The sequence below is a fragment of the Odocoileus virginianus genome, chromosome 24 (assembly GCF_023699985.2).
Source record: "Odocoileus virginianus isolate 20LAN1187 ecotype Illinois chromosome 24, Ovbor_1.2, whole genome shotgun sequence".
NCBI classification, from domain to species: domain Eukaryota; kingdom Metazoa; phylum Chordata; class Mammalia; order Artiodactyla; family Cervidae; genus Odocoileus; species Odocoileus virginianus.
Window position 1 is genome coordinate 17,080,051 of NC_069697.1, and position 21,364 is coordinate 17,101,414.

The 21,364-nt window shown below is 38.7% G+C and overlaps 1 long non-coding RNA gene across 1 annotated transcript in view; it reads right to left on the reverse strand.

Annotated features, from left to right (window-relative positions):
• LOC110131599 (uncharacterized) overlaps positions 1-20,883 on the reverse strand; it is a 42,089-nt gene extending 21,206 nt beyond the window's left edge. Inside the window, exon 1 of the long non-coding RNA XR_002312234.2 lies at positions 20,457-20,883. This is a non-coding gene — a long non-coding RNA (uncharacterized lncRNA). The remainder of the gene's footprint in view (positions 1-20,456) is intronic.
• Between the last annotated feature and the right edge of the window lie 481 nt (positions 20,884-21,364).

Below are 21,364 nucleotides of genomic sequence, written 5' to 3' on the forward strand. Positions count from 1 at the left end.
CCACCACTATTATTCAACATAGTTCTGGAAGTCCCAGCTACATCCATCAGAGAAGAAAAATAAATAAAAGGAATCCAGTTAAGAAAAGAGGTAAAGCTCTCACTATTTGCAGATAGCATGATACTGTACATAGAAAACCCTAAAGACAGTATCAGAAAATTACTGGAGGTAATTAGTGAATTTAACAAAGTTGCAGGATACAAAATCAATACACAGAAATCACTTGCATTTCTATATACTAGCAATGAAAAATCAGAAAGGGAAATTAAGGAATCAATCCCATTCACCATTGCAACAAGAATTAGATATCTAGGAATAAACTTACCTAAGGAGACAAAAGAGCTGTATACAGAAAATTGTAAGACACTAATGAAAGAAGTAGTCAAAGATGACATAAACAGATGGAGAGAGATTCCATGTTCCTGGGTAGAAAGAATCAATATTGTGAAAATGACTATACTACCAAGTATAATTTACAGACTCAATGTGACCCCTATCAAATTACCAATGACATTTTTCACAGAACTAGAACAAAAAATTTCACAATTCATATGGAAACACAAAAGACCCCAATAGCCAAATCAATCTTGAGAAAGAAGAATGTAGCTAGAGGAATCAACCTTCCTGACTTCAGATTATACTACAAAGCTACAGTCATCAAAACAGTGTGGTACCAGGACAAAAACAGAAATATAGACCAATGCAACAATATAGAAAGCCCAAGAATAAACCCATTCACCTATGGACAACTTATTTTTGACAAAGGAGACAAGAATATACAATAGGGCAAAGACAACCTCTTCAATAAATGGTACTGGGAAAACTGCCTAGCTACATGTAAAAGAATGAAATTAGAACACTTCCTAACACCATACACAAAGATAAACTCAAAATGGATTAAAGACCTAAATGTAAGACCAGAAACTATAAAACTCCTAGAGGAAAACATAGGCAGAATACTCAGTGACATAAATCAAAGCAAGATCCTCTATGACCCATCTCCTAGAGTAACAGAAATAAAAACAAAAGTAAACAAGTGGGACCTGATTAAATTTAAAAGCTTTTGCTTTTAAACAACAAAGTTTTTGTTTTCAAACAAACTATAAGCATGGTGAAAAGACAACCCTCAGAATGGGAAAAAGTAATAGCAAATTAAATAACTGACAAAGGATTAATTTCCAAAATACACAAACAGCTCATACAACTCAATGCCAGAAAAAAAACAGTAAAAAAGTGGGAAAAAGACTTAAACAGACATTTCTCCAAAGAAGACATACAAATGGCTAACAAACACATGAAAAGATGCTCAACATCACTCATTCTTAGAGAAATGCAAATCAAAACTACAATGAGATGTCACCTCACACCAGTCAGAATGGCCATCATCAAAAAGTCTACAAACATATAACTGCTGGAGAGGGTGTGGAAAAAAGGGAACACTCTTGCACTGTTGGTGGGAATGTAAATTGATACAGCCACTATGAAGATGATACGGAGATTCCTTAAACAACTAGGAATAAAACCACCGTGTGACCCAGCACTCCCACTCCTAGGCATATACCCTAAGGAAACCAAAATTGAAAAAGACACATGAATCCCATTGTTCATTGCAGCGCTATTTACAATAGCTAGAACATGGAAGCAACCTAGATGTCCCTCGACAGATGAATGGATTGTGGTACATATACACAATGGAATATTACTCAGCCATAGAAAGGAATGCATTTGAATCAGTTCTGATGAGGTGGATGAACCTAGAACCTAATACACAGAGTGAAGTGACTCAGAGAGAGAAAGATAAATATCACATTCTAACACATATATACGGAATCTAGAAAAATGGTACTGAAGAAGTTATTTTCAGGGCAGCAGTGGAGAAACAGACATAGAGAATAGACTTATGGACATGGGGACAGGAGAGGAGAGGGTGAGATGTATGGAAAGAGTAATATGGAAACTTACATTACCATGTGGAAAATGGACAGCCAATGGCGATTTGCTGAATGGCCCAGACAGGGGCTCTGTATCAATCTAAAGGTGTGGGATGGGGCGGGAGATGGAAGAGAGGTTCAAAGGGGAGGGGATATATGTATACCTGTGGCTGATTCATTTTGAGGTTTGACAGAAAACAACAAAATTCTGACAGTCATCCGTCAATTTAAAAAATCAATTTAAAAAAAAGTAAAGGATAAACCTTTATTACATCTGTAAAGAGTAGAATATGCCAAGGCACACTTAGCATTTTGAAAATGAGAAAACTAAATTCTAGTGTTACATGAATATATTCAGTAGTAAAGAATACACAAAGTTCTTCCTTATAAATCATCTCTTAAATAACTCCCTCAAAACTGAATAAATTTGGCTGAAATTTAACATATTTTCTTACTCCTTTTCAGATTCTTTATTTCAGATCATAAAGCAAAGAAGTAAAGGTTAATTTCTATAAGCCTTCTACAATTTTCTATATCCATACAAATTTTGTTTCTTGCTCTCCGTTTTCATATTCTGAACAACCCGATTCTTTACTTTGGGTCTTTTACCCTTGATAAACCAAAGCACATTTATTACAGTGATTGAATAAGTACTATTAGTAGTAGTAGTATGTATTATTACATGATCGTACCCCTTTGTCATTATTGTTCCTAACACAGTCTCAGTCACTGTGAAATAACAGGTGTATAGTAAAAAAAAAAAAAAAATATATATATATATATATATAAGTCTTTGCCACTGGTTCATGCACAGAACTCCTAAAATCCTTGTAATTTTTTAAAATGATAAGAGCACTAGAAGCCCCCTTTCTTCTAATATTTAGTCTTTTACCTTGGTTCCTAACACAGAGTTACTAAATCCCTTGGGATGTCCTGGGTGATAGGAGTTTTTTGTTTATTTGTTTTAATGGTGACTCTTGGTGGGCCCCTAGATGGGGGCTGGTCACCAGAAAGGCCAAGCCATGATTTTTGGATCTTTCAGCCCCCACCACCATTCTGCAGACAAAGGCTATAAATTGAATTAATGACTTATCATGTGATAAAATCTCCATAAAAATCCCAGAAACATGGAGGGAGTTTGGGGAACTTCTAGGTTGGGGTCCATATTCGAGTGCCAGAAGGGTGAAACACTGCAACTCCACAAGGACAGAAGCTCTTGCTCTTGGGACCCCTTCAAACCTCACTCTATGTATCTCTTCATCTGGTTGTCCATTTATATCTTTTATCATGTCCCTTACTGTGTAATAAACTGGTAAACATAAGTGTTTCCTTACTTCTGTTCTAGTTTGTTCTAGCAAATAATTGAATCCAAAGAGAAGGAAATCATAGGAACCTCTAATTTGTAACCACATCAGGCAGAATTTGTGGGTAACCTGGGGACCTACATGCTTGTAACCTGGGACCAATCCTTAGCTTGAGGGGTCTGTCCTAACTCAGGTTAGTGGCAGAATTGAATTGAATTGTAGGACACCTCGGTGTCACATGGCGGGCAAGGGGACACATCTGATGTCGCAAGTGGTGTGCATGTGGTAGTCGCGTTAAAAGAGTAACTCCTTTTCCACAGAGAGAACTAGGAGATAGGTAATTGTTAACTGTGTGTTAATTAGCAAGCATTTTAGCAGACCAACAAAACTCATGAATGGAGAGAAGTAAAAATTTCTCTCTAGATGGTATAATTCTACTCCCTAGAGCCACACCAATTTATTTTACACCTTCTTAAAGTAGCAAATCATTAACATAATCCAGTGATAAGGCTCCCTCCAAACATATAAAAATAAAAAAGAGGCAAAATAATATATGGATTAAAACAATATTTGGTGACCAGTGTTTTAGTATTCTGCATTAATGAAAAATTATCTATATATCAAGATTAATTACCTGAGTATAATAATACTTTAAGAATTTCTTTTTAATTTTAAAATTAATTGTAGATTTTGGGAATTTTGTTTAAACTGACACGCTATAGAACAAAACTACTATTTACATAAAAATATTTGTCAAAAGTATGATTCAATTCATTTGGACACATGATCGTACCTTTTTACTTAATTTTAAATGTTGTGTGGAAATAGTAGTAGGAAGTACTGTTGGCTTATCTGACTGGTGAAACATATTAAAATGTTAATAAATTCAGGTTAATTTCTTCAATTTGAAAAACATTACAAACGCCATATAAAATAAAATTACATTCTACATGTTTTCTCTTCCACACTGATGAGGTCAGGAAAAGACATCACTATTTTAAAGGCAGATAATACTGATTCATTTTAAAATTATGCTTCCATCTTTATTAGTTCAGTTCAGTCGCTCAATCATGTCTGACTGTTTGCGACCCCATGGACTGCATTATGGCCAGTGATAAATATTTGGCTGTTAGCTGTGGAGCACAGTAGTTAGAGTTTGGGTATGGATACAAGTAGGCTCTACTACACACTAGTTATATGTTCTCAGGCTCCTCTCTAGTCCTTGGTTTCCTCATAGGCAGAGAGGGAATAATAATTGTACCTCATAGGCTCACATAAGTATTCAGTAAATAAATATAGTTAAACATTTAACATGGTGCCTGGCACAGAGTAATACCAGTGAATTCAAGAAATTATTATAACAATTATTACATAATATTAATATAATGTAGAATATTATATAGAATACAGAATATAATATGTATGTAAATATATATTATAGATAATGTAGTATATATAGTTATGTTTTTATATATAGTAATATAATTGTAACTATAACCCCCTTCTTCATACCCCCCAATATATATAAGCTAATGTGACATCAAGAGGACTGTTAATTTAACTCTATTTTCATTTGGATGGTCCAGAAATTAAAGTGATAATAATTAGTCTCCACAAAATTTTAATATTACAACCACACACTTTCGAGGAGAACATGTTGTCATCAACACCTTTCTTTTCATCCTAGGATACAGGTGATACATTTCACTATATTTTTGCATTAATTTGAATTGCTTTTGGTTTGAAACTACTTCAGAAAGAACAATTATTTTTGCTGCTGGGAGTTGAGGAATATTTTCTATCTGAAAACAGACACCTAGATACAGGCCCTTATTAGACGTGTCAGTCATTCATTCCAGAAGCCATCTGGGGGTGTCAAGATCCGAGTGACATAAAGGCAAGGCTGATCCCTTGTCCTGATAGCAGCTACATGTGCAAGTAAATTCTAGTCTTTTTTTCCTTGAGATTTCCTCTTGCACTTGTGCCCAGAAAGCAGACACATGCATTCCCAGGCAAAGGCAGCATATTCCAAACTCCTCTCTTTAGAAACCGTAGACTCTCACACATCAAATTCCTAACCAGGTTCACATGGCCATTCAGATGGAGACTAACAAAAGCTCTCTCTTGTGAGAGAAGAGTTAGTAGCTGAATACACTGCAGTCCCATCACTGCTTATCCCAAATATCTCCATCTTTTTTACACAGAGCCCCACATCTCTATACAAAAACGCCTAGAAGAAATAGAATGATAATAAATTTTTTTTTTAAAAAAGCATTTTAAAGGCACATCTTCTACTTCTGATAAATAAGCAGCTGACCTAATAGCACCTCAATCCAGCATCTTCATTTTCTGCACAAGAAGGACGACTAGTGGTGAGAAAATGTACTCCTCACAATGTCTCATGCTTTGAGTTCATAGAATCAAATATTTAAAATTAGATTTACAGATCATTCAGTTTAGGTTTATCACTGAGAAAAAAATGAGACCATGAACAGGAGAAGTGAATTAATTACTCAAGATTCCCTAATAGCCCAGTTGGTAAAGAATCTGCCTGCAATGCAGGAGACCCCGGTTCGATTCCTAGGTCGGGAAGATCCACTGGAGAAGGGATAGGCTACCCCCTCCAGTATTCTTGGACTTCCCTTGTGGCTCAGCTGGTAAAGAATCCGCCCACAATGCGAGAGACCTGAGTTTGATCCCTGGGTTGTGAAAATCCCCTGGAGAAGGGAAAAGCTACCCACTCCTGTATTCTGGCCTGGAGAATTCCATGGACCTTAGTCCATAGCGGTCGAAAAGAGTCTGACATGACTGAACGACTTTCAGTCAGTTCAGTCCTATCTATTTAGTGCCACATTCAGATCTTTTTCTTTTCTTTGACTTGGACTATGTGGTAAAAAATAATCAGCTTGGATTCCTTTGGTATCCTTTAGAAGAATTTGGTTCATTGTGCAAAGGCGTGCTGAAACCAGTATGCTCAAAACTGGGAACCTTATACTGTTGTCTTCCTGAAGAATTTTGGTAGAGATTTGTTTTAATTTCTGATTGGTTTTGAACTTTCTTAAAAGGAGTAGGTGTTATGTATTTATTTTGGTCCATATGTGTGCATTGAAACTTTTTCAATGGGTTATTGTTGAACAAGCAGATGGAAACTTGGAAGCCTCTACCAGGACTAAGCTCCTCAGTCCTCTGTCCACATATCTAAACATCTCAGGAACTCAGTCACCAGAGCCCTGCATTCCTCAGACCATGACTAAATGTTGACACTCTTGCCTGAATGTGTGTCTAGGAATAACTGTGTACCAACAAGTTTATAATTTTTAACCTTTTAATTGTGCTTTGGAAACTTGGAGTAGTAATCAGGTAATGAGCATGTCTGGAAGTAATTGTTTTCAACACAAAGCTTGAACAAAGACCTCTGTAAATCTCATTTGCTTTTCATCACTTAATCAAAGTATGTGTTAATTTTAACACAAAACTGTCCTCTGGGCAGAAGACTCCCACACAAGAGGGGAAAAAAAATCTCCTTAGAAGCAGCTAATATAACAATAAAACAGAAAGAAAAAACAAAAAATTAAGAAATATTTTCTTGAAAGTGTCCTGATTATCCTGAATTGGTAGCCAAGAAATGTGTGGGGAGGAAGTTACTCTGGCCTTTCTGATCTCATGCTCAAATTAAAGATGTTCCACATTTCACATATTTTTGGTACATAACCTATCTCAACACAGTGACCACATTCACTGGTGTGAGGTACAACACAGAAGTTCTGGTGGATGAAGTAGTTATGATGGACTTTGAAGATTGTGGGAGATCACAAAAGTTTAAGTAGACAAGGGAAAAAGAACCTTCTCAGAAAAAGGCAGTCATATGAGTAAATATTAATGGTAGAAAACACCATGGTGCCTACTACCTCTTCTATTAAAGTATTTTCTTGTACATTCTACTGAAAGTGCTCCTTTTTAAACATTTGAATCATCAGTCTCTACCAATTCCCTCCAGTACGTAAAGGGTGAATGCTCTTTCCGAAATGGTAGGTGAGAGCATGTCCTTATTCATTTATTCAACATCATGAAGCCCTCACAATGTGCCACGAACTATACTGGGGGCTGATGTCATCAAGTAACTAAAAGTTTAATCAGGGAGCCAGATTTTTTTTTTAATTCCAATGCAATGATATATATTCACATATCATTGATATGTGAATGTACACATACCAATCCGATGGTATGTATATATTTTTAAGCAAATATTTATTGATGGGAAGAGCATATGTTCCAGCTTGCCCACCTTATATCCATTATCCCCATGGAATGATTAATAGCAACGTAGTTTGGAAGGCAAGGTATAGGGTTGCCCTATTTATGAAGCAGCTCATGCAGAGTTAGCTAAATGAAGGAAGACCATTCCAAGGAGAGGGAAGTATAGTTGTCAAGGTATAGGAACAGGAGAGAGTAGAGCATTTTCAAAAACCAAAAGCACCTGACTTGACTGGAGGGTCACACGAAAGCATGGGGAATGAGAGTAGAGTTGGTGAGGTTGAGACCCAGATTATGAAGGGACTCACATGCAGATTTAAGGCCTGAACAGAATCCCAAGGATTGGGAAATTATTGAAGCAGAAAATACAGGATTGCTTTGGCTACAGCCTGGAATATTAGATAGAGGGGACAAGAATACAGGGAGAAATTTTGAGGTAATTTTTACATAAAATCTCATTACATGAATATAATTTGATGCAATCCTCTTTTTTCTTCCCCCTTTTTATTGCTTTCTACTTGGAATAAGAATGTGATGGCTAGATTCCAGCTAACATGTTGAGACCTTGAGAAAAAGAAGTGACAAATTTAAATGAGCAAAGCAAATGATGGGTCTGGATTCCAATGACTTTGTGTATTCATCTTACAAATTACAGATCACCTCCTAAACACCACTGCATCCATTCTTGTCTTTCCTTCCCCAGAGTTGCCATTATCCTGAAGTTGATGTGTATCATGTCACAAATATTTTATATCTTAACTCCCCTACATATGAACGTGTTTCATTCTGAGAGTGTTCATAAGTCCTATTTGTTCATAAGTCTAACAAAGTCAGCCTAGGTACCCAACTAACAAAATTAGCTATATAATACTGTACTGTAACAGGTGTATAATACTTTTCACGCAAATAGTCCATAAAAAAACAAACACAAAAAAATAAAGAAAACATTTTTAATCTTACAGTACAGTACCTTGAAAAGAATAGTACAGTATCAACTACATCACAGCTGCTTCTATGCTTGCTTCTGGACAGGCTACAGTCCACAGGGTCACAAAGAGTCGGACACAACTGAAGTGACTTAGCACGCACACACGCATTTGGACATCCAGGGCTTGAAATAAAGATACTGTACTACAATACTATACACTATACAGTAAAGTACAGAAAAGCACAACCACTTGTAGAGGATTCACACACATGACAATATACATCAGACACATGAACTAACTTACGTGATTGGATGTGCAAATGCATATCTATGTCTCTGAAAGTCTGCAATTTAAGGTTCCTATGTAGAGGACTTTATTGCATAAGTATTTTGAAATAAATGTATCATTTTGTGTTACGTTAACTAGGATACATATTGAGCTGCTATAACAGAGAAGCCCCAAAATACAATGACTCAGAAAAACCATGACTGAATCCAGCAGTCCAGGCCAGATGACCGTAAGGCATCTGCAACCTAGGTTTCTATTCTTGGCGTAGCAGCATCATCTTGGGTGTCCTAATAGTTGAAGCTGGTGTTCAGCCATCAGAAGGGGAAGGAGAGGCAGCGCTGGGCTTGCAGTACCCTTTACACTTTGAAGTATGTAACAGTGAAATTACACATGCAATCACATGCATAATCCTGCTCACATCACACTGGGCAGAATTTGGCTTATGGCTACACTGAGCTTCAAAGGAGGCTAGAAAATATCTAATGATATAGCCACATACTCATGTGCTCTGATGAATCTTGGGTGAGTGGCTGCTCTTTTATGGGAAGGAAGAAAAGTAAATTTGAAATTTATCCCTATTATTACATATAAATACATATTAGTTTATTTTATTAACTGTACAGATCCCATTATACCTACAAATCATACTTTATGCAACTATTTACTGATGGATATTGAAGTATAAAAAGCTAGTAAATAACACTCATCTTCCCTGAATGTTGAGCTAATTGAGAATCAATTTTATCATGTGGGAAATTGCCTTTATACAATGGTGGCCTCCAAGTATACCACCAGGAAAGCTATCCCAGAGGCCATGGAACAGAAAGGTTCCCAGACTAAGTTAAGATGCTCAGATCACACAGCTTACTAAATCAATATAAAGGGCACAGTGAGAAGCAAGAGAAGAAAGATGGGTAGGTTAATACAATTATGACAGAATATAGGCAGGACGGAAAGACCACAGAATCCTCTTTCTGATCATTTGCCTTCTCTACTGATGATGTGATTGTGAGGACCAGAGTTGAGTTATGGGGTAAGTGGTCCACAGACAGAAGATGGCTAAGTTATCACAAGTCTTGCTTCATTTAAGAGTTCGAGGGGCAATTAAGCTGATGAGCAAGTATGAGTTTTATCTGCACTTTCCAGGCAGAGAACTTGTGGTACAAAAAATGGATGTTCCCAATTTAAATGGCTTATTTAAATCTTCATAAATCTTGAGTGCTACTATATATGTATGTATTTAATGAATTGTGATTATTTGTTTCCTCTAGGTGCTTCTTTCCTTCCTATCTTTTTCTAGTACTCATATGCTATATTTACTTCATCCATCTCTTTATCTTACAGATTGCTAACTTGTCTATACTTAAACACATCCTATGAATTTCACCTTCCTGATTGTTTTTCTTGTCTTCCACAGCAAAGTTTAATATTCTCAAATAATATGGAAAGTTAGTCGCTCAGTCGTGTCCAGCTCTGTGACCCCGTGGGCTGTAGCCTGTCAGGCTCCTCTGTCCATGGGATTTTCCAGGCAAGAATACTGCAGTGGGTTGACATTTCCTTTTCCAGGGGATCCTCCTGACCCTGGGGTTAAACCTGGGCCTCCTGAATTGCAGGCAGATTCTTTGCCCTCTAAGCCACTAGGGAAGTCCCAATATGAAAACACACAGTATAAATCGAACCCAGACAGCTGCAGGCTTTTCTTGTAAGAGCAAAGCCTTTACCATTAAGTTCATGATATGGCCAAGAACAATTGTAGGAAACATTCTGAAATGGAGGAAAAGACAGAGGCATGCCCAGTTTCTCCCCACCAAAAGTATCAATAATGTAAGTTGTTTCACTTCTCCAAGTGGTAAGTGGGGATAGAGAGAGGTCAGGAATGTTATACAAGTGTAGAACATTCCACATGGAAGGGGAGTGATGGATTATGGAGTGTGGATTATGTCCCTTCTGTAATAATAGAATTGTCTGATGAAGAACCAAAATGTCACCAATTATATAAATCTGAAACCAGGAAACATAGCTTATATCTGCAGAGAAGTCAGTATCATAATACTGAACCTCAGAATTAGATTGATTCACTTACCCACAGTCAACCATCCATAGTCAGTGCTGGACCAACACAAGCTTCATTCATGGAGCATGACCTTCACCACTAAGATGACTGCATTCCTGAGAGCAATTGGAAGCAATGCTAGCTCCCAAGATCTGTACGTACAGTCCCATATCCCAAATGCTCAATCAGATATTTCACTCTTAACAGAGAGGGGAGTCAGTGAGGGTGGGTGGAAAGAATGTGCTTCATAACAATTTCCTGTGCTCCTCTTAACCCTATATGTATAAAGTCAAATAGGGAAGCACCCTTCCTCTTTCTAGGGTAGGCCTTCCCTACTTTTACAAAGCCACTCCTCTAATACCAACCATTAGTCCTATGATTTCCTTCTGGAACCACTGCCAGTGAAGAAAGCAGCCTCAAATTCAAGTGCAAAATATCCTCTCAAAGAAGTCTATGTCAGAGCAATGAATTAGTTACGTTAACTCTAAGAGCACATCATTCCAAAGCTGAAATTCGCTCTTCATCTATTTCTCATCACAAATTTTGTCCAGCATCATTGTTCAATATGACTCATGAGAAATTCCAATTTAATGAGTAAGCTTCTCAAATGTTCAAGGTCAATGATATCAAAGCCAAAAATCAAATTGGTTTCCACTGTAATTTAAAGTTGAAATAAATGAGAAAAGAGAGCCTAAAATTTATCCTCTCCAATTTCTTATTTTACTCAGCCCAAGCTAGAGAGGTTCTAGTGACTAAAAATGACCCAGAGTGTTTCAGCAGTGGCAGCCTAGGCTGAATTTATAGGAACTAATTTAGTCTCTTCAAGGTCTCAAACTATAGCTGATTTCAATAATGAATCTCACCTAATAAATGGTTCAAAAAATTAATAGGACACAGAATTTTAGCCCAGCACCAGTACAACATCTATAAAATGCAGGGGTAAAAAAGTAACTTCTAAAGTAGTTATCTCAGGCAATGTTAGGTTCCTGGAACTTATTAGTTAATGATATCAAAGAACATAGCAAAATCTCAGTGATACCTGAGGTAAGGCAAGCAGAGAGAAAAACTTGGTCCCAACCTCATTAGAATGCTAGTAAATCTATTCCAGATGTTCAGTGTCTACAAACTGTGAATTTAAATTCAAATGGGAAAGATCTTCCAGCAAGTGGTTACTGTAGAGTCTGTGAATTCGCCATTTGAAATGTCTAGAGGGTGGAGCTTGGTATGGAAAATCCATTCATGCTTACGGTCTTATTTCTCTGACTGTGGCATCTGAAATACTGAGGACTTCTTGCAATGCTTAGAAACTCTAGTGGTGGTAACCTAGAAATCTAACTCAAAATGCCTTCTCTTGTCCAGAATGTCCAATCCCTCTTAATTTCATTTCCTCTTGGTACCTGATATTCCTGACATTTTCGTGCTGCTTTCAGGTAGGACCATGCCTTGTGAGAGACGCATCCACCCTTGTGAGCAGACACATTCATTCCAGTGTTTTCATGGCTTTCACCACGGGCATGTGCAATAGATTTGCTTGAGATGAACCTCCTAGAAAAGATTTTCCCCAACTCTCTGAATTTATTCATCTACAGAATCTGAACTCAGCAGGTTATTTTGTTTACTACTTATAAAAGAAAAATTACGTGTGTTTATATATATGGTGTTACAATATGGTGATTTGCTATACATATGTATAGGAAAACAAAATAATTACTACAGTCAAGCCAATGACATATCTTCTCATGGAGTTACTTTTTTTGTATGATGAGAATATCTGAAATCTAGCCTCTTAGCAAATTTCCTGTATTCAATATATTTTTTAGTTCTGTCTTATCTGAAGGGGATATATTCTAAAACCTCCAGTAGATGCCTGAACCCATGGATAACACTGAACTCTATATATACTTTTTTTCCTATATATATTTATACATGCCCAGGATAAACTTCAATTCATAAATTAGGGACAACAAGAGATTAATAATGATTAACAGTAAAATAGAATCATTATACCAATGTGCTAAGTCACTTCAGTCATGTTCAACTCTTTGCGACCCCATGGACTGTAGCCTGCCAGGCTCCTCTGTCCATAGGATTCTCTAGGCAAGAATACTAGAGTGGGTTGTCATTCCCTCCTCCAGGGGATCTTCCTATCCCAGGGATAGAACTCATGGTCTCATGTCTCCTGCATTGGCAGGTGGGTTCTTTACCACTAGCACTACCTGGGAAACCCAATTATACCAATATACTGTAATAAAAATTACATGAATGTGGCCTCTTTCTTTCAGAATACTGTACATATTTAATACCTCTTCCACTTATCACACACTGGCTGTAATATTTGCAGTCTTAGATAGAACAGCAACACTAGCATAAATGTCTTTTTCTTCTTCACAATATCGTTAATAGAAGATTCATTCTTACCATAGATCTTAGCAATCTCAGTGTACAATTTTTTTTCTTTCCTGGTTGAGAACTTTCACCTTTTTTACTTAAAAGAAGCAGCTTCCAACTTCTCTTTGACAAATTCAAATTGCCTGCATCACTCCTCTTGTGCTCGAGAGCTATTATTAAGTCAAAGAAGGGCTACTGTGATACCACAACAGTAGATCTGACAGCCTGAAGGCTGCTAAGTGACTAGCAGACAGGAGGGACATGCTGGACAAAGGGATGATTCATGTCCCGGGTGGGACAGAGTGTGAGGATGTGAGATTTCATCACATAACTCAGGACGTTGCTGCAATTTAAAACGTATGAATTGTTTATGTCTGAAATTTCCCATTTAATATTTTTCAGACAGTTGACCATAGGTAACTGAAACCTGGAAAGTGAAGCCACAGATAAGGGGGGACTACTGTATTCTCTTGTCATCATGCTCTATGTTAGATCTTTAGAACTATTCATTTTACATGATGCAAGTTTGTACCTTTTGACCGACATCTTTCATTACTCATACTTCCTCGCCCCACCGACTTTCATTCTACTCTCTGTCTTCATATATTCTATTTTTAAGAACTTACATTAAGTAAGATAATGTAGTTTTTTGGGTTTTTTTTCTTAGCAGGTTCTTAAAATGAAGCTGTAGTTGGTTATTCTGAAGTCTGTGCCCCTAGTCACATAGCAGAGTCCAGTAACTCATATGCTTCTCAAGGGACTGTCAATTCTAAATGTCCTCTTTGCTTAAACTTACATTTTGACTTCTGACTCATACACTCAGTTTCTATCTTATTTCTCCAGGGTTTATATTGTATTTTTTCTTAACAAGAGATATGAACTTAGCTTGTTCTGAACCTGCCAGAATTATCCACTGCTCAGCAAACCTTATCCGCTGTCACCTTTCTTGGTTGAAGACTCTCAGCTGGAAGGTGTCTCGTGTAGCTAAACCTTCAGCCAGGTCTGGACTTGACCGGTTACTGCAGTATGTGCTCCTTTAATATTTACTCTTTGCTGGGTCTTCCTATAGAGCTTTAATCTCCTAATTTTCTCAGACATGTTCCCTCTAAGAACGGGCAGTTCCTCTGTTCCCATATAGAGAAACCAGTGCCTTGAAACTCCCCTGATAATTGAGTCTGATACTGACCTTCCTCATTTTCTCTTTTGAAATCTGTCTAGATTTGCTGACCCCACTCTGGAGAGCTGTTTCATTCTTTAAGGGGATCCAGTCTCTAAACTTTCCAAAACAAATCTCAAATGCCTCCATTAAAGGGACAAGAACATAGCAACTTGCTTATACAGAGTTTAAAAAAGTTGCCTCTTAACAGTGCCCTGAATCCTGGCCTTCCCTGGGGCAATCATTCTGGTTTGTTCCCTAAGATTTTGCCCTTCTTCATTGGGCCCCAGTCAATGACAGTGCAAAGCCATGTAGTGATTCCCTCTCCCCATCTAATGACTCCAAGAAACTTAGTTTAACTTGCATCTCCATTCTTCTTTAATATTGTTTATATGCCCCATCCTTAAAATTTTCACTTCCCTTGTATAAGTCTTGCCGATACTCAAGAGTCTCCACTGTTCTCCTAAAGAAATTTCTTCTCTCCTACTTTAATTAGCCTGGCTCTGTTTATTCTTGGTTTATTTTTATTATACCCTGTGTTTCAAACCTCTGCACTTTATCTTTGAATTCCTACACAGACCAGACTGTGAGAGATTATTCCAGGCACAAAATTCTTTTATTGTCTTTCTAATTATTGAGTCTGCAATAATTTCATTGAGTGTGCTACTTCAGTCTGCCCAAAATGCTCTTTGTAATTGGTGTCCTGGTCCTCTTTATTGTTTGCTTGAAAATAATAACATTTATCACAGAAAATGTGAAAAAGTGAAAGCCTTATGTTGTTATGATAATAACAGTTATTATCATATCAGTTGTTATGATTCTTTACCACTTGATGGACTGTAGCCAAATTAGGCTCCCATGTCCTTGGGATTCTCCAGGCAAGAATAGTGGAGTGGGTTGCCATTCCCTTCTCCAGGGCATCTTCCTAACCCAGGGACTGAACCCAGGTCTCTTGCACTGCAGATTCTTTACCATCTGAGCCACCAGGGACGCCCCCAAAAGAAGCTCTACCAGGAGTGGGGTTCAAACCCAGGCAGGCACATGTCCACTGGATCTTAGTCCAACCCCTTAAGCACGTGGCCATCCCAACTGTGGGCATCTATCACAGATTGGATCTCAATTCAGGCCTGAACTCATGTGATTTTCAAGTCCAAAGTGCATAGAGAAGCACCTGATGAAAGAGATTTAACAACTGGCTGGGAGTTAGCAAAGGGGGAAACCCAGTTGTATAAGGTTTCCCTGGTGGCTCAGACTGTAAAGAGTTTGCTTGCAATGCAAGTGACCTGGGTCAGGAAGATCCCCTGGAGGAGGGCATGGCAGCCCACTCCAGTATTCTCGCCTGGAGACTTCCGTGGACAGAGAAGCCTGGCGGGCTACACTATGGCTTCACAAAGAGTCAGACGCTACTGAGTGACTAACACTTTTCACTAGGAAAAGGAAAAACCCTGAAGTATGGGATTTATTGATTTCAGAAGCATAAATTCTCCTATCATGGCCAAATTCAAGCTACCGATGTGACATCAACCATCTCACAAAATTACTGGAAATGTAACAATCAGCTCTCATCAGTAAACACAAACTAGTTTCTGCATACCACTGGGTGACTCTCTGCCTGTGAGCAAGCCACATAAATCCAAGACACCTCAGCTTTGTTCCTCTGAAGTCCTCTATAGTCTTGGAAGCAAAATGGAATTTGAGACATCAATCTAGGGTTACCTAGCCTGGTCTGCTTCTAAATATCTAAAACTAGAACCTCTGCTAGTGTTCTGTAACTCACGTGGAATTCACTTCTGCCTTCCACCTAAAGTCAGCAAATCCTGTTCTGTTCAAGAATGGCTCAGATCCCACCCAGGCAGAACGATATGGCAGAACCGCGGCACTCCCAGTTGACCTCAGTTGGCCTCAAATAGCTGGAGCCCCACCATCTCCACCCGGGCCCGCCAGGGAGAGCCCTTTGTGCTGGGACACTGGGCAAGAAAATCAGTCATCCCCTCACCTGTCTGGCACCGCACACTCATGGGGAAACTGGTGTTAAATCATTTGTATACAACCTGCTTCTGGATCAGGGTCTCCTACATAGCAGCAGCTCCTTCACTGAGATCAGTTGACAGTCAGCCCTGGACACAAGGCATTATAACAAGAACAGGAGAGAAAGGAAGGAAGGGAGGGAGGGAGGAAGAGAGGAAAGGCTCGGAAGATCCAGTCCTGCCTCAGCCTGATACCTGGTCCAGGTGTGGGTCCAGGTGGACCTGGCAATCTGCATTTTCAAGTCCCCACCACTTGATTCAGATGTCACCTTGGCCTGAGTGTCTGCTGAAGCTTGCAGCTAGCTGAACATTTGCTTTCCCTAAATGCAGGGCAGGGTTAGATAACGTCTGCCTATGACCTCATGTGTCTAGCCTCATCATTCTGAAAACAGTCTCACACACACACACACACACACACACACACCTGTGTAAAAGTTTCCTATCAGTTGAAGGAGCTCACTAAGGTAAACATCTCCCATGGTCACATTCTAGCATAGTGTCCTCAAAGCATAGATTATTCACTTTGGGCATCTAAGAGCATCTTTATTCATATGTTCTTTTCTCCCAAATTGTATTTCTTACTTAAGTCTTACCGTTGGGATTCAAGAGGCTCAATAAATAGCATACCTTGGCACTGACCTATTCAATAAATGAGATAAAAGAGGATGGCAGATGAAGATCAAGATATCACCTTTTTACTGGCAAAATTGAACTGGAAAATAGGGCTTATATCTGTGGACAAAGGGGCATCCTAATTCTGAACCCCAGAATCTAAGGCATAAGCAGTGATCCCACAGGGTCATCCTCCCTACTCCAACAGGGCAGAACTATAAAAGTTGTACAGTGAAGCAAAGTAAATGAGCGCTTTCACCTGGAGCCACTCAGAGCCAAGCCACGCATGTTCATTTGCTTATGTAAGACTCACTAGTAACTTCTCTTCCTGTGAAAAGAACATGAGAGGTTGTGCTAATTAATATCCCCTTGTTGGAGCAAAATATCATTATAAGTGTATGTGTTTTGACTTATAATAACTATGTATTACTTCCTAGTTTCCCTACAGTTAACAAATTATATTATATGCTTGTGCTCAGTCATTTCCAACTCTTTGTGATCCCATGGACTGGGCCAGGCTCCTCTGTCCATGGGATTTTTCAGGCAAGAATTCTAGGTGGGTGCCATTTCCTTCTCCAAGAGTTCTTCCCTACCCAGAGATCAAACCCTCATCTGAATCTCCTGCATTGCAGGCAAATTATTTATCATTGAGCCATCAGGGAAGCCTTATTAACAACAATTGTTGTTGTTGATCAGTTGCTTGGTCATGTCCAACTCTTTGCTACCCCATGGACTGCAGCATGCCAGTCTGTCCCACACCATCTCCTGAAGTTTGCCAAGTTTATGTTCATTGCATCGGTGATGCCATCCAGCCATCTCATCCTCTGATGCTCTTTTCTCCTTCTGCCCTCAATCTTTCCCAGTATCAGGGACTTTTTCAATGAGTCAGCTATTCGCATCAGATGACCAAAATACTGGAGCTTCAGCTTCAGCATCGGTCCTTCCAATAAGTATTCAGGTTTAATTTCCCTTAGGAATGACTGGTTTGATCTCCTTGCTGTCCAAAGGACTCTCAGGAGTCTTCTCTAGCACCACAGATCGAAGGCATCCATTCTTCGGAGCTCCATCTTCTTTACCGTCCAGCTTTCACAACTGTAGGGTGACCACTGGGAAGACCATAGCCTTGACTATACGGACCTTTGTCAGCAGAGTATTGTTGACAATTAGCAACAATGCTGCAGTACAAACCTTCATCTGCATCTATATCTGTATGCAATGTGTAAGAGAATATCCTTGGAACACACCTAGCAGAAAATTTGCTCACTGAAATCATGTTACATGATATATATGGTTGAATTGCCCTCCACAATGCCTGAACTAGTTTATATTTTCACCATTAGAATATAAGTTCCCATTGATCTATGTTTGTGCCAAGATTTGATACTCTTAAACACACATACACACACACGAGTGCATCTACTGGGTATGAAAGCAATATCTCAGTGTGGCTTTAATTTGTACTTCTATTTTCCTGGTGAAATTGAATTTCATTCCTATTTACTTGCCATTCAAATTTCCTTTCATATGATTCACCTGTTCATATTTTTGCCTATGCATTATTTTATTTGGCTTCTCGCTGATTTTTAAAGAATTTTTTCCCTTTCTTTTAAGATTCTGAATAAAAATCTAAGGTCAATTATACATGGTGTAAATCTCTCTTATGCATTTTCTAACTGTCTCTCAATACAATATTTTAGGGGTTTTTGTAAGGAGGGATGCACAGGGCTCTATTTTCCTGTTGACTCATTCTCTTTTTTCCTATATCTAAACTTCTGTTTAACCCATCAATCAAATTTTAAATATCAGCCAGAATGGGAAGAAGAAAAAGCAACTTTATGCACTGCATAGCAAACAACTTTATTAACATCCCTCTTTGACTTAAATCCTTCTGCTTCCTTTCTTGGCCACAAGCCTACTCCTTTTTAAAAACTCTTTCCTCATTTAACCTTTCCTAATTGCCTTTAATTCCTCAAGGAATTCATCTCAGCCCCTAGGTCATATTGTCCGCTTTGAAAAGCTAAACTCTTGAAGTTAACTAAATCCAAATGCCTGAGAAGGCAATTTGATGACCATATTTTCCATATTTTTAGGTAGCATGTCAAAGCATTCACTGAGCAAAATGGGAGGTGTCTGCTGTAGGGTGATCACCAGCTAGGTGGTCAGGACTTGCCCAGCACTGAGGGAATTACAGTGCTAAAAAGGGGAAGGCCCCACCAAATCAAGATGGTTGGTCACACTGTTCTGTTGTCAAGAAAAATTGTACCCATTTTTCTCTATAACAAATCCCCTTATTATTTTTCTAGGATAAATTTCTGTCTTTGGAACAAGTAGGTGAAATTGCATTCATTGCGTAAGGGTTTTTACCAATATTGAAAAAAAATATCGTTCTAATATAACTGAACCTGTTTTCAATCCCATAGGCAGGAATAATCATTTCTAGAATTTTTTATGGGCCAAAATAGAATCCTCAGCATTGGAGAGCCACAGCACATTTTATTCACCTGAACAGATGAGAAAACTGAACAGCACTGTCCCCCACATTGTTAAATGTAGGACATTTAACATCTCTGGTCCATGGACGAACCTCTTTCCTCTACTCATACAAAACGCGTCACTGGGAAAAGCACCATGTCTGTAGTACCATCTCCAGCAATCCAAAGCCATTTACTTAATCTGTGCTGGTTATTCTATACCAGATACTGTGTCAAATACTATAGCTGTCAATGAATTAGAAAAAGTCACTGTCTTCAAACCTCATGTATTTACCAGAGATGAGCATATAAACAAAGGACTTCCCTGGTGGCTCAGCTGGTAAAGAATCTACCCACAGTGCAGGAGACCTGGGTTCTATCCCTGGGTTGGGAAGATCCTCTAGAGAAGGGAATGGAAACCACTCCAGTATTCTTGCTTGGAAAATTCCAAGGACAGAAGAGCCTGTCAGACTAGTCCATGGGGTTACAAAGAGCTGGACATGGCGAAGTGACTGAGCACATTTGTATTTAGGAAAACTTGTTATAAACCAGAAGAAGCAGTCATATTTTAACTGGTCAGAACAGAGCTCTTGATGAACATCCCTGTAGGTCTCACACATTTACTCATAAATTGCCAAAACACAGATTTTTTAAATAGAGAAAAGGATAACCCCACAAAGGAGTGACAACACAAACACACTGGTTAAATGGGAAAAGCATAAAACCAGTGTGTGTCAGAGATACACACATTCACATTATTTGAGTTTTTTACTTTTATATATTTTTCATACCATCTGTTCTTTCTTTTTCCCTAGACCAAAACCTCTAAGAAGGCAGAGTTTCCTCACCTAATATCCCAAATCACTGACGACTGGAAGACTTGAGGTCACTCAAATATTCTAACTCAGAGTCTCTGATATTTTCATCTCAGCCTTGCAGTTAGTTGGCAATAATTCTAAAACATGCTACTCCCTTTCCTGTGAGGAAAGGCAGCCTTTCTGAACACAATTGAACCTTTCTTTGGTGATTCTGAAGATCCGTACCTCAGGGACATCCTCTGGAACAACAGTTTCCTTTGCCCAAAACCATAACTGTAGAAAGTGTGGGAGGTTGACCTTCTAAAATGGAATGCTTTACACCAGATGGTTTTCTTAAGTTTCCTCTTTTCTAAAAGAGGAGCTAAAAAAAAAAAAAAAAAATACCTAGCAGAATTAAACTGTGATCAATTTAAACTAAACATTTCATAGGACTCCAAATTGTAAATGCTTACCTTCTGCTCACTCTGGGTTCTGTTTTTCAATCTACATTCTAGAATTAGAGTCATAGACATCACCTTTGTTAAAAGATTAGCGTAGCTATTCTCAGCCACCAAGTCCTCTCCTAATATGGCCAGTTGCTTTGCAAAAGCATGGACTAGACTCAGCTATGGGTGGATTCACACACATACATCTTTGCTGAAAAAACTAACAGCTCAATGAGCTTGTACTTCTACTGCTTTTTCAACATATGAAAGAGTCCACTAAATATTTTGCCATTTACTTGGCACTGAGCCCTTAAGTAAACAGTTCAGTTCACCCAACATTTATCAAATGCTAACCTACCACAGCAAGTGCCTACCATTTGCCTACACATCTCAGTGTGTTAGAGAGAACTGATAAACTAGGTCACAGATTAGGTGTGCAGCCCTAACTAGCAGGACAGCTTGGACGGGAAGACGACGCAGAGCTAGGTCTGTCGTTGGAGAGCCTTCTTTGGGCGTTCTGAGGGATGCTCAGGTCTCTGCAGAGCCGTCTTCTCCTTGTGTGTGTGCATGCTAAGCTGCTTCTGTTGTGTCTGACTCCATGTGACCCTATGGACTGTGGCCCACCAGAATCCTCTGTCCATAGTATTCTCCACACAGGATACTAGAGTGTGTTGCCACATCCTTCTCCAGAGATCTACTTGACCCAGG